Raw genomic sequence first — 12,040 nt, forward strand, 5'->3', positions numbered from 1 at the left:
TCCTTTGACCCCTCCCAGAATTGCCCTCAAGACAATTCTTACTTTGCTTTCTTATTAAAGAGAGGATCCCCCACTGTGGCCCTCTCCTTCTCAGGGTGTTGTCTTCAATCTTCTCCACATCTTACTCAACACACCTCCTGAGCTATTTCACCCACTCCCATCACGATGATTGCCTTTATCTTCCCTTGGTGTGTAGAGCACCATATCCTTCCATCATTAGCTTATATCACAGGTACCTCTAATTCAAGTTTCCAAAATGGTACCCGTTCCTGTTCACCATCCATTAAGGTCCTCAAAAAAGAAAAATGGAATTTCCTTTCATATCCTCTTCTTTCATTTCTTTTTATCAGGTGCTGATGATTATTTCTTGAAAATGTATCCTCAAATTCTCTGCATCTCCACTGCCACACCCCAGTCACAGTGAGTAGTCTGGTTATGTGGGAAAGGGGCACAGCCCCTCTGTCCACCCGGCTTCAGCACCTCTGGGAGGACAGCTCCACCTCCACACACTTTGCCAGGACACTGCACTAAGGGGATGGGGCCCTCTCTTTGCTGTCTCAGGCCTTCTCAGAAGTCATGAGCCTTTACCCACCTTACTGGTGCAACCCTGACATGTGAAAAACAACTGTCCATCACTGAGGGACAGGAGTCAGGGTATAAATTCTCTGCCTCTGCCTCAGTTTCCTCCGATCCAGTGGGGCAATTATGAGGCCTGCTCTATGCCTGTGCGTCTCAAACATTAGACGGCATCAGAATCACCTGAAGAGCTGATTAAACCACACATTGCTAAACCTTGTCTCCAGTGATTCTGACTCAGTACATCTGGGGTGGAATCCAATATTTTGCCTTTCTGATGAACTCCCAGGTGATGCTAAGGCTGCTGGTACAGAGACCACACTTCAAGAACCACTGTTCTACGTGATTCCTTAGAAGGCTCCCAGTAGGAATGAGCTCCAGTTGCCCATAGCAGCAACCAGCTCATTAAAGCAACTTTTATTGATTTTTTTTCTCCCTTTCTAATCTCATTCTTTCCATTCTGGGATCCAGGAATGACATCCCAAATAAATAACCTGCCAGCCAATTCTGTACCTCACACTCTACTTTCAAGGGAACCCAACCTAGGACAAGGCCCATATTGCCTCTTATTTAGATTTCTCAGCCCCCTAACTGGTCTACCTGCCATAAACTGTCCCACTTGAATTCATTCTTCACTCAGGGACCTAAAGGATCTAAGACACAAATTGGATGATGTGACTTCCTTGCTTAAAAGCATCCCATATTCCCATGGCCCGTTGGTATAATCCAGACTCTTGGGATATTTTAAAGGATTTTTATGACTTGGGCCCTTGGTCTCCAGTTGCATTCTGTGACATTCTCCTCTTGCAGGCTTTGCCCCAGCTATTCTAAAACCCCATCTATTACCCAGTCCCCAAGACCATTCTTGCTGCTGGGTCTTCACAAAGGCTTCTTCATGTCTGTTTAATAAGTTCCCATTCACCATTTGCATCTTAGCTTAGCACTCACTTAGTCAGGCACATTTTTTTCTGATGCTGTGGATAAGATTAAGTGCTTCTCTGAGTCCTTAATTACTTACCATAGCCTTTATTACACTCATCTGGTATTGCTGTTTAACAGTCTGTCTCCTATACTAGGCTGTGCATGCTATGAGAACAAGAACCATTCCTTTCTCACAGGCCATGGTATGCCCAGCGCAAAGCACAGATCTGGAGTACAGAAAGCACTCTGCAACTATGTGTTGAAAGGACACATGAATCAATGAATGTTATTACTTCAGTTTTATAGACTAGGGAAACGGAGCATGGCTAAGTTAATAACGCAGATCAGGGTGACCCCCAAAGCCCGAGGTCTTTGAGAAGAGTGGACCCAATGGAAGTGCCATCTGAGGGACAGCAGAAGACAGCCTCATAGGAGGACTCTGGCCAAGAAGATACAGAGCCTGAGATGGAAGGATGTGAAGCCTTTGGGACTGTTGCCGTTTGGGCCAAAACTTATGACAGAACAAAAAGACCACCAGTACTCTATATTGTCTGGGTGTATAATTCCCCAAAGTTGTTGGTTTCCTTTTTTAAAGATGATATTTTGATTTCCTTTTATTAGTATAACACATTATTTAGTATATTGTGGTGAGCCTGCTTGCCAATATAGTTGGTTTTCCAATAGAGCATGATATGGTTTGGTAGTGTCCCCACCCAAATCTCATCTTGAATTGTAGCTCCCACAATTCCCACATATTGTGGGAGGGATCCAGTGGGAAGTAATTTAACCACAGGGGGCGGATCTTCCCCATGCTGTTCTCGTGATAGTGAATGAGTCTCATGAGATCTGATGATTTTATAAAGGGGATTTCCCCTGCACAAGCTCTCTCTTGCCTGCCACCATGTAAGACTTGTCTTTCACCTCCCAGCCACCTGTGGAACTGTGAGTCCATTAATCCTCTTTTTCTTTATAAATTAGCCAGTCTTGGGTATGTGTTTATCAGCAGCATAAAAATGGACTAATACAGAGCAGTTTTTCTAGTGGGGAGGAAGAGTAATTAAAGAGATGAATAGGTTCAACTACATAATTACATCACATCTCCAAGACGAAATATGGCTAACATTGCCAAACACTTCTCTGAATCATAATTACGTGCACATAACCAGCACTCCTGTCTCCCCAAAAAGAACAATTTGATATATATTCCAAAATACCAAAATCTTGTCATGGGATCCACATAGGCTGAGAATATCTGAAGTTTCAAATACGTTTCTTTGAGGAAGTTTACTCCTGGTGTTGCCTAAAATGAAGGTTGTTTAAAACACAGAGGTCTTTGGCTTGATCTGCTTATTTTGTGTGTGTTGGTGGGGGGTGGAATACTTCTGTTGTTTTATTTTTAAAGAAACAATACTATGGTTATAATAAGACAGGCATTTTTCTAGTTTTAAATGTAGTCCAGCGTTTTATGTTTGGAAGCCATGGCTTCTAAGTTGCTATATATTTCCAAAGAATGAATTTAGGTTTCCCTAGCTGTAAACCTGGGCAGAAATTCAGTTTTAATGAAAGCCATTTGGTGGAGGTGGGAGGGGGTGCATGGATAAATACCACCATTCTCTACTCGGTGACATTTAGTTGAGATGGGACTTGGCCAAAGTCTAGGTAAGATTTAATTTATGACACTGACAATTAAACCTATTGCTTTCCCATCATTCTGAGAATAGATGGCCTGGCCTCTGCTTATATCTCTGCCTTTCTGTCCTCTCTTACTTAATAGGAGGCACTTTGGGCCTCTTGCTGGGCTGTGAACACACAAAACTCACTCCACACTCAGTCTTCAGACTTGTTGGTCTCTCTGCTTGGAACTCGCTTCCTACAATTCCCTGGGATGTACGCCTTCACTTCAGTCAAGTCTCTGCTCAAAGATCTCTCCAGAAAGCCTTCCCCTGCCCAGCCTACCTAAAATACTATTTTCATCCCCATCTTTCTCAATCCACATACATCATGTTTATTTTTCATAGTCCTTGTAGATAACTGACATTGTTTGTTCATTATCTCTTCCCTTCACTAGAATTTGAACCTTAATGGGCAGAGACTTGGTGTCTTTATTCTAATCACCATGGTATCCTCGGCACTCATAACAGCACCTATTATAAAACAAATATGTAAGAAATATTTTGTGTAAGAATGAATGAATGAATGAAGTAAAATCATAGCATGAGAATTCTATCAAAAATTGGATCAACAGATGGCAATAAAACAGCAACCTTCTATGATTTTCATTTTTCCTGTCAACTGACAGTCAACTATTTTAGCCAATGTGCTTGTTTCTCTATGTGGCAGTTCACCATTAAAAGCCAGAAACCATAGACCCATCAGAAGATATAAAAAAGTGTGAGAAAGCGGCCCTCCTTTGGAATCACAGATAGGAACTGTTGTGTTGGTGCTTTCCTGTGAGTGGTCTAGAGACCACAACAGGAAGCAAAGGGCAGGAGTGCTCTGTCATGAAGCCTAATGCTTTATTTCTAATACCTTAATCAATGCCAAGGTCACTCCACTGAGCAGGATATCAGCGAAACCATCAGTCCACTGTCATAAGAGCTATGAGATTTGGCTCTTATTGGCTCATACATAACAGCTAAGATATTTTTGCTTTTGGGGTGTTGTTTTTGTTTTCTTATATTTTCCTCAAGACAACAGCTAATTTATTTTAGATCAAGTCTTTACAAATCTTCCCAGTAACCCAGGCTATCAAAAAATGTGCTAAGCTTTACAATGACCCCAGGTCAAACTTTTCTTATGCAGCTTCCTCATGTCACTCAGCCTTCATAGAAGAGAGTTAGGGCCTTGCCCTGTATCAAGCTTGTACTTAAGGGAATGTGGTGGCTGGTTTGGTTTTCTCTATCCATACTATTTAAACGTTCTCCATATTAGCAACGAGGCTGTTTCACTTTACCATTTGTGTGTTCACTGGAGTAGCATTTTTCATTGCCCTCAAGAACTTTTCCTTTGTGTTCACAATGTGGCAAACAGTTTGGCATAGGAAGCCCAGCTTCCGGCCTCTCTTGGCTTTCAAATGCCTTCCTCACTGAATGCAATCATTTCTAGCTTTTGATTTAAAGTGAGAGATGCGCAATGATTCCTCCTCTCACTCAAACACTGGAGACTGTTGTGGGGCCATTCATTGGCCTAATTTCAATATTGTTATGTCTTAGGAAGTAGGGAAGCTGAGAAATGGTCAGTATTGTTGTCTTAGGAAATAGGGAAGCTGAGAAATGGAGACTGGGAAATGGTTGGTTAGTAGAGTGGTCAGAACACACACAACATTTATCGATTAAGTTTGCCATCTCATATGGCTACTGAACAATTATAATAGTAACATTATAATAGTAACACCAGAGATTACTGATTACCAATCACCGTAACAGACATAATAATAATGATAAAGTTTCAAATGTTGCAAGAATTACCAAAATGTGACATACAGACACGAAGTGAGCACACACTGTTGGAAAAAATGGTCCCCATAGACTTGCTCAATGCAGGATTGCCACAAACCTTCAACTTGTAAAAAATGCGATATCTGGGAAGCACAATAAAGCAAAGTGTGGCCGGGCATGGTGGCTCACTCCTGTAATCTCGGCACTTTGGGAGGCCAAGTGGGGTGCATCACCTGAGGCCAGGAGTTCGAGACCAGCCTGGCCAACGTGGTGAAACCTTGTCTCTACTAAAAATAAAAAAAATAGCTTGGCATGTTGGCACATGCCTGTAATCCAAGCTACTCAGGAAGCTGAGGCAGGAGAATGGTGTGAACCCGGGAGGTAGAGGTTGCAGTGAGTGGAGATTGGCCCAATGTATTGCAGCCTGGGTGACAGAGCAAGATCCCGTCTCAAAAAAAAAAAAAAAAAAAAGGAAGAAAAGAAAAGTGCAGAAGCTCTTTAGTTTAATTAGATCCCATTTGTCAATTTTGGCTTTTGTTGCCATTGCTTTTGGTGTTTTAGACATGAAGTCCTTGCCCATGCCTATGTCCTAAATGGTAATGCCTAGGTTTTCTTCTAGGGTTTTTATGGTTTTAGGTCTAAGGTTTAAGTCTTTAATCCATCTTGAATTAATTTTTTGTATAAGGTGTAAGGAAGGGATCCAGTTTCAGCTTTCTACATATGGCTAGCCAGTTTTCCCAGTACCATTTATTAAATAGGGAATCCTTTCCCCATTGCTGGTTTTTCTCAGGTTTGTCAAAGATCAGATAGTTGTAGATATGCGGCGTTATTTCTGAGGGCTCTGTTCTGTTCCATTGGTCTATATCTCTGTTTTGGTACCAGTGCCATGCTGTTTTGGTTACTGTAGCCTTGTAGTATAGTTTGAAGTCAGGTAGCGTGATGCCTCCAGCTTTGTTCTTTTGGCTTAGGATTGACTTGGCAATGCAGGCTCTTTTTTGGTGCCATATGAACTTTAAAGTAGTTTTTTCCAATTCTATGAAGAAAGTCATTGGTAGCTTGATGGGGATGGCATTGAATCTATAAATTACCTTGGGCAGTATGGCCATTTTCACAATATTGATTCTTCCTACCCATGAGCATGGAATGTTCTTCCATTTGTTTGTATCCTCTTTTATTTCATTGAGCAGTGGTTTGTAGTTCTCCTTGAAGAGGTCCTTCACATCCCTTGTAAGTTGGATTCCTAGGTATTTTATTCTCTTTGAAGCAATTGTGAATGGGAGTTCATTCATAATTTGGCTGTTTGTCTGTTACTGGTATATAAGAATGCTTGTGATTTTTGTACATTGATTTTGTATCCTGAGACTTTGCTGAAGTTGCTTATCAGCTTAAGAAGATTTTGGGCTGAGACGATGGGGTTTTCTAGATATACAATCATGTCATCTGCGAACAGGGACAATTGGACTTCCTTTTTTCCTAATTGAATACCCTTTATTTCCTTCTCCTGCCTGAATGCCCTGGCCAGAACTTCCAACACTACGTTGAATAGGAGTGGTGAGAGAGGGCATCCCTGTCTTGTGCCAGTTTTCAAAGGGAATGCTTCCAGTTTTTGCCCATTCAGTATGATATTGGCTGTGGGTTTGTCATAGATAGCTCTTATTATTTTGAGATACGTCCCATCAATACCTAATTTATTGAGAGTTTTTGGCATGAAGGGTTGTTGAATTTTGTCAAAGGCCTTTTCTGCATCTATTGAGATAATCATGTGGTTTTTGTCTTTGGTTCTGTTATATGCTAGATTACATTTATTAATTTGTGTATATTGAACCAGCCTTGCATCCCAGGGATGAAGCCCATTTGATCATGGTGGATAAGCTTTTTGATGTGCTGCTGGATTCAGTTTGCCAGTATTTTATTGAGGATTTTTGCATCAATGTTCATCAAGGATATTGGTCTAAAATTATCTTTTTTGGTTGTGTCTCTGCCCAGCTTTGGTATCAGGATGACGCTGGCCTCATAAAATGAGTTAGGGAGGATTCCCTCTTTTTCTATTGATTGGAATAGTTTCAGAAGGAATGGTACCAGTTCCTCCTTGTACCTCTGGTAGAATTCGGCTGTGAATCCATCTGGTCCTGGACTCTTTTTGGGATCTAATTAAACTAAAGAGCTTCTGCACAGGAAAAGAAACTACCATCAGAGTGAACAGGCAACCTACAAAATGGGAGAAAATTTTCACAACCTACTCATCTGACAAAGGGCTAATATCCAGAATCTACAATGAACTCAAACAAATTTACAAGAAAAAAACAAACAACCCCATCAAAAAGTAGGCGAAGGACATGAACAGACACTTCTCAAAAGAAGACATTTATGCAGCCAAAAAACACATGAAAAAATGCTCACCATCACTGGCCATCAGAGAAATGCAAATCAAAACCACAATGAGATACCATCTCACACCAGTTAGAATGGCAATCGTTAAAAAGTCAGGAAACAACAGGTGCTGGAGAGGATGTGGAGAAATAGGAACACTTTTACACTGTTGGTGGGACTGTAAACTAGTTCAACCATTGTGGAAGTCAGTGTGGCGATTCCTCAGGGATCTAGAACTAGAAATACCATTTGACCCAGCCATCCCATTACTGGGTATATACCCAAAGGACTATAAATCATGCTGCTATAAAGACACATGCACACGTATGTTTATTGAGGCACTATTCACAATAGCAAAGACTTGGAACCAACCCAAATGTCCAACAGTGATAGACTGGATTAAGAAAATGTGGCACATATACACCATGGAATACTATGCAGCCATAAAAAATGATGAGTTCATGTCCTTTGTAGGGACATGGATGAAATTGGAAATCATCATTCTCAGTAAACTATCGCAAGAACAAAAAACCAAACACTGCATATTCTTACTCATGGGTGGGAATTGAACAATGAGAACACATGGACACTGGAAGGGGAACACCACACTCTGGGGACTGTTGTGGGATGAGGGGAGCGGGGAGGGATAGCATTGGGAGATATACCTAATGCTAGATGACGAGTTAGTGGGTGCAGCGCACCAGCATGGCACATGTATACATATGTAACTAACCTGCACATTGTGCACATGTACCCTAAAACTTAAAGTATAATAATAATAAAATAAAAAATAAAATAAAAAAACACAACAACAACAAAAAAGAAAAGTGTGATAAAATCAGGTGTGCCTGTGTTTATTGAATGCAGTAGACTGTGGATATGCTATGCTGTTGGGGGGTCTGGATTTTGTTGTCTTCCTTTTTAGTGTCAAATGTTGTTTATGCACACAATTAACTTACTAGTGGAGGTTTTATCTTGCCAAGAATCTTCTTAGGCTCTTTTAGGGCTGGTCTAGAGTAACCCTTATGCTGGGGATAGATTAGTCCTACTCCTAGGGTGTGGCATTCCTGAGATTTCGGCTGAATTCCCCTATTCTGGCTAGTTAGAACTCCAGCATTCCCAAGCAATGTGCAACTTCTGCTAGCACCCTGTGCATGTGAAGAACAGTATTCAGCTGAAACTGCAAAGGAGCCCTGTACAGATTTCTAGAGACCTTTCTTTGAATAGCTCCCTAATCTCCAGTAGCTTGTCCTTCAATACCCAGTAATCATCTTAGTATCTTTCAATTTCTCTCTCTGTTTTCTCCACCTGCCAAGATCACTGTGATCTATTTGGGCTCTGCACTCTCTGTCATGTGCAGAAAGTACCCCAAGCAGCTATCTGGGGTGAATTTGGAACTCACTTCATGCACTTTGTTTTGTTCCTGAAAGCAGTTCTTATATATATTAGACCAATTTTATAGTTGGTTTGTAGTAGGAGGATAAATGTGTTACCTGTTACTCTGTGATGGTCCTATTAGATAATTTTTGTTTTTCCACTTCTTTGACCCAAAACATCCCCCCTCCCTATAATTTTCAATCATTTCTGTTGGTGCTACCTACTGGAGCTTCACACCATGGTTGTTATTATACTACTTTGAACGTACTACTGCACTGGTACAAAGAATTCTGGTTGCATTCACTAACTCAAGGACTTTGATCCTGTAATAATCTCCTCTTTATCTTGCCACATATTTTTTTCCTCTCTACTGGCTTATTCTCATAAGCATAAAGCAGGCTGTAAAGTATCCAGTCTTAAAAATAACTCCTGCCCTTGCCCCATGTCCATTTCCAACTTTGTCTCCATTTTACTGCCTCCTGTGATAGCAAAATTCCTAAAAATATAAAAATAGTTGTGTTTTCTGAGTTCCTGCACATTGACCTTCTTTCTTTTCTGAAGCTCCTCTAATCAAGCCCTCACTGCAATGACACCAGGTCATAAACAATATCCATCAAGGTCATAAACAATATCCATCTTCCTAAACCAGTGACCAACTCTTGGTTTTCCTCTTTGTCTACTTTCAGCAGGATTCAATACTGTTTAATATTCTCTTTCTCGATTTATTTCTGATTTTGCTTCTAGAGTGCCACAGTCCACTGGATTTTCTCCTCCTTTACAGGCTGCTCCTTTTCCCTCTTCATCTCTTCTGCTGATTCCTCCTTCTCTTACTCTGGGGCCTTAAATGTTGCAGTGCCCTAGTGACTGCTGGGACAGGTGCTTCTCCCATATCATTGACCATTATTCCCCTTGTCAATACTGTTCTTCCTCATTTCTTCTCTGCTTCTGCTAAAGACACTTTCATTCACCTTGTTATTAGGCAAAGCATGATTCCACTAAAGGTTCTTCTTTATCTCATTTGCAACATTCACTCCATAAGCATGTTTTATTTGCTTCACCGCCAAAATAGATTGTGAATTCCACTGCTTCTCATGACCTTAACATTAACACCTTCATCCAAGGCATTTTTATCTTGCCTGAATGTCTGAAATAGCCTGTTAACTACTCTTCTTGCTTTCTAGCCCAGTCCATTCTTCAGACAGCTACTAGTGTGACAACTAAAAAGATCAATCAGGCCATAGTGCCGTGGTGGTTAAAGTCAACAGTGCCAACTCTTTAATCTAGAAAAAAATCCACACCTCAAAATGGCTGCACGTTCTAATTACTCAGGGGGCTGGAACTGAGACTTGGCTACATATTAGAATAAACTTGTGGGTTTTACAAATTATTGATGCCTGGGTCCCACCTCCAAAGATGGTTATTTAATTGATGGGAGCTTCATCCTGGTCATCGGGACCTTTTTAGACCTCCCTATGCAATCTGAATGTACAACAAAGTTTGAGAACCACTAACTAGTGATTTTTGGGGAAAAAGAACAATTCCCCAGAGATCTGGAAGATGGATTTACCCCTAAAGATTATGATTTAATTGGTGTAGATTGGGACCAAAAAATGCACATCAGTGTTTTCTTAAGCCTCCCAGGAGATTCTACAGAACTGTCTGGATTGAGAACCACAGTCCCACATCACCTTGTCCCTGCCTGTTTCTCCAGTCACACTGACCTGTTTGTGAAGCACATTTTCTTCCTCTAGGCTGCATTATCTCACTGGTGATTTAATACTAATTTAACTAAAGCTTACTTAACATATTTGAAGAACAATCACATGGAGACATCAGCCATATCATGATCAGCTACATTATCCCAAATAGCTAGGCTCATTTTCAGCTCATCTGATTTTGCCTTGGTTAAAAACTTCTGGTTGCCTTTTCTGCAAGGGCAAGTTGTACAAAAAGCATCCCCGTACATTTTTATCTGACGTTTCAGATTCCTGGCCTGGATCCTTCAGAGCAGATTATATAGAAAGCAGGCTGATGTACTATTTTGCCCTTCACAAACCCAAGAGTTAACTCTGCTTATAAGAAAACGCTTGGGAAACAGATACTAGGTTGGCCCCCTTTTTAATTTATCTTTCAAAATTTGGGAAAAAATCAAGTATCCCAATTCTTCCACTCCAAAGTGCAAGGTGGAAATGAGAAAAATGTCATGAAGATGCTAAGTTTGTGTCTAACTGAATATATATTTTCTAAATTATTCACCTGAGAAACTTTTTTTTTTTCAGAAATACAAAGTTAGTTTCTTCCTATGACTTCTAAGTCTGTGTCACTTCCTTTTGCTGGCAGGTAGATAAAAAGTGCATTTCTTCCCAGTTGGCAAGGAAGAAGAGGTATCAAGGGGACAAGGAGTAAGGAACGAAGAAGGACATGAGAATCTCCTGCCCAAGAAAGAGCTATCTCCACTCTCTGGGAAATTACAGAAATCCTCCCCCTCCTAACAACCACTCTGGGACCACAATCTGGGGAATTTTAAAATGCAAATAATCATTGTTAATATAAATCTTTAACTTCAGACAGTTACTTCTGCAATGTGGATGAATATTGTAATGGTAGATTAATGTATAGTACTCTTGGAGAATCATAAACATCACAGAATATCTGTGTTTGATATACATTAGAGAACACTAGCAGCTTATTTCATAGATGAAGAGTGTGAGCCTTAATGGGAATTTGGTGACTTGAATAGAAGTTCAAAATAAGACTGAAGCTTACAGTTTAGATGTAATGAGATTACTGCCAATATTTTCTGCAAGTTAGCCTACCCTATTTTAACTTTTTTGAATAAGTACTACCACACTCTGCTTAATTTTAAAACATTGCAATGGCGTCCCAAAATAATGATAGATTTAATGCTAAATAGAATAGATGGGCAAAGAAAACCACATTTCTAAAACTAAAACAAACATTATGAAAAGCTATTTCATGGCTCTTTAGAAAAACTTTGATATATAGCTTTGAGACATATTTTTTAAAAAACCATTTATTGAAATAAGAAATACTAAAAATATTATATGAATACAATAAAGCAAAAGCTCATGGACGTTAGTCCTCAAAACTCATTGGCTTAGCATACGGAAGCCTTATTTCATGAATTAAATCCTATGGCTCCCACCTTCTTAGCTATTAATTATTTAAAACATATTTTAGGTAAATAAAACCTTATCTTGGAGTTTAGGGGAATTCATGGTTGGGTTTAGAGTCATTTTTTTTTTTTTTTTTTTTTTTAGTGAGATAAAACTGAATTTCTAAGTTCTAGTTATTTTCACAATATTTCAAGCCCCATCATCTTAAACCATGGTTAAATC

General features: G+C 40.0%; 1 protein-coding gene across 5 annotated transcripts in view; it reads right to left on the reverse strand.

Annotated features, from left to right (window-relative positions):
- The window catches only part of DSCAM (DS cell adhesion molecule), a 939,729-nt gene that overhangs the window by 289,453 nt on the left and 638,236 nt on the right, over window positions 1-12,040 (reverse strand). The window lies entirely within an intron of this gene.

The sequence above is a fragment of the Pan troglodytes genome, chromosome 22 (assembly GCF_028858775.2).
Source record: "Pan troglodytes isolate AG18354 chromosome 22, NHGRI_mPanTro3-v2.0_pri, whole genome shotgun sequence".
Classification (NCBI taxonomy): domain Eukaryota; kingdom Metazoa; phylum Chordata; class Mammalia; order Primates; family Hominidae; genus Pan; species Pan troglodytes.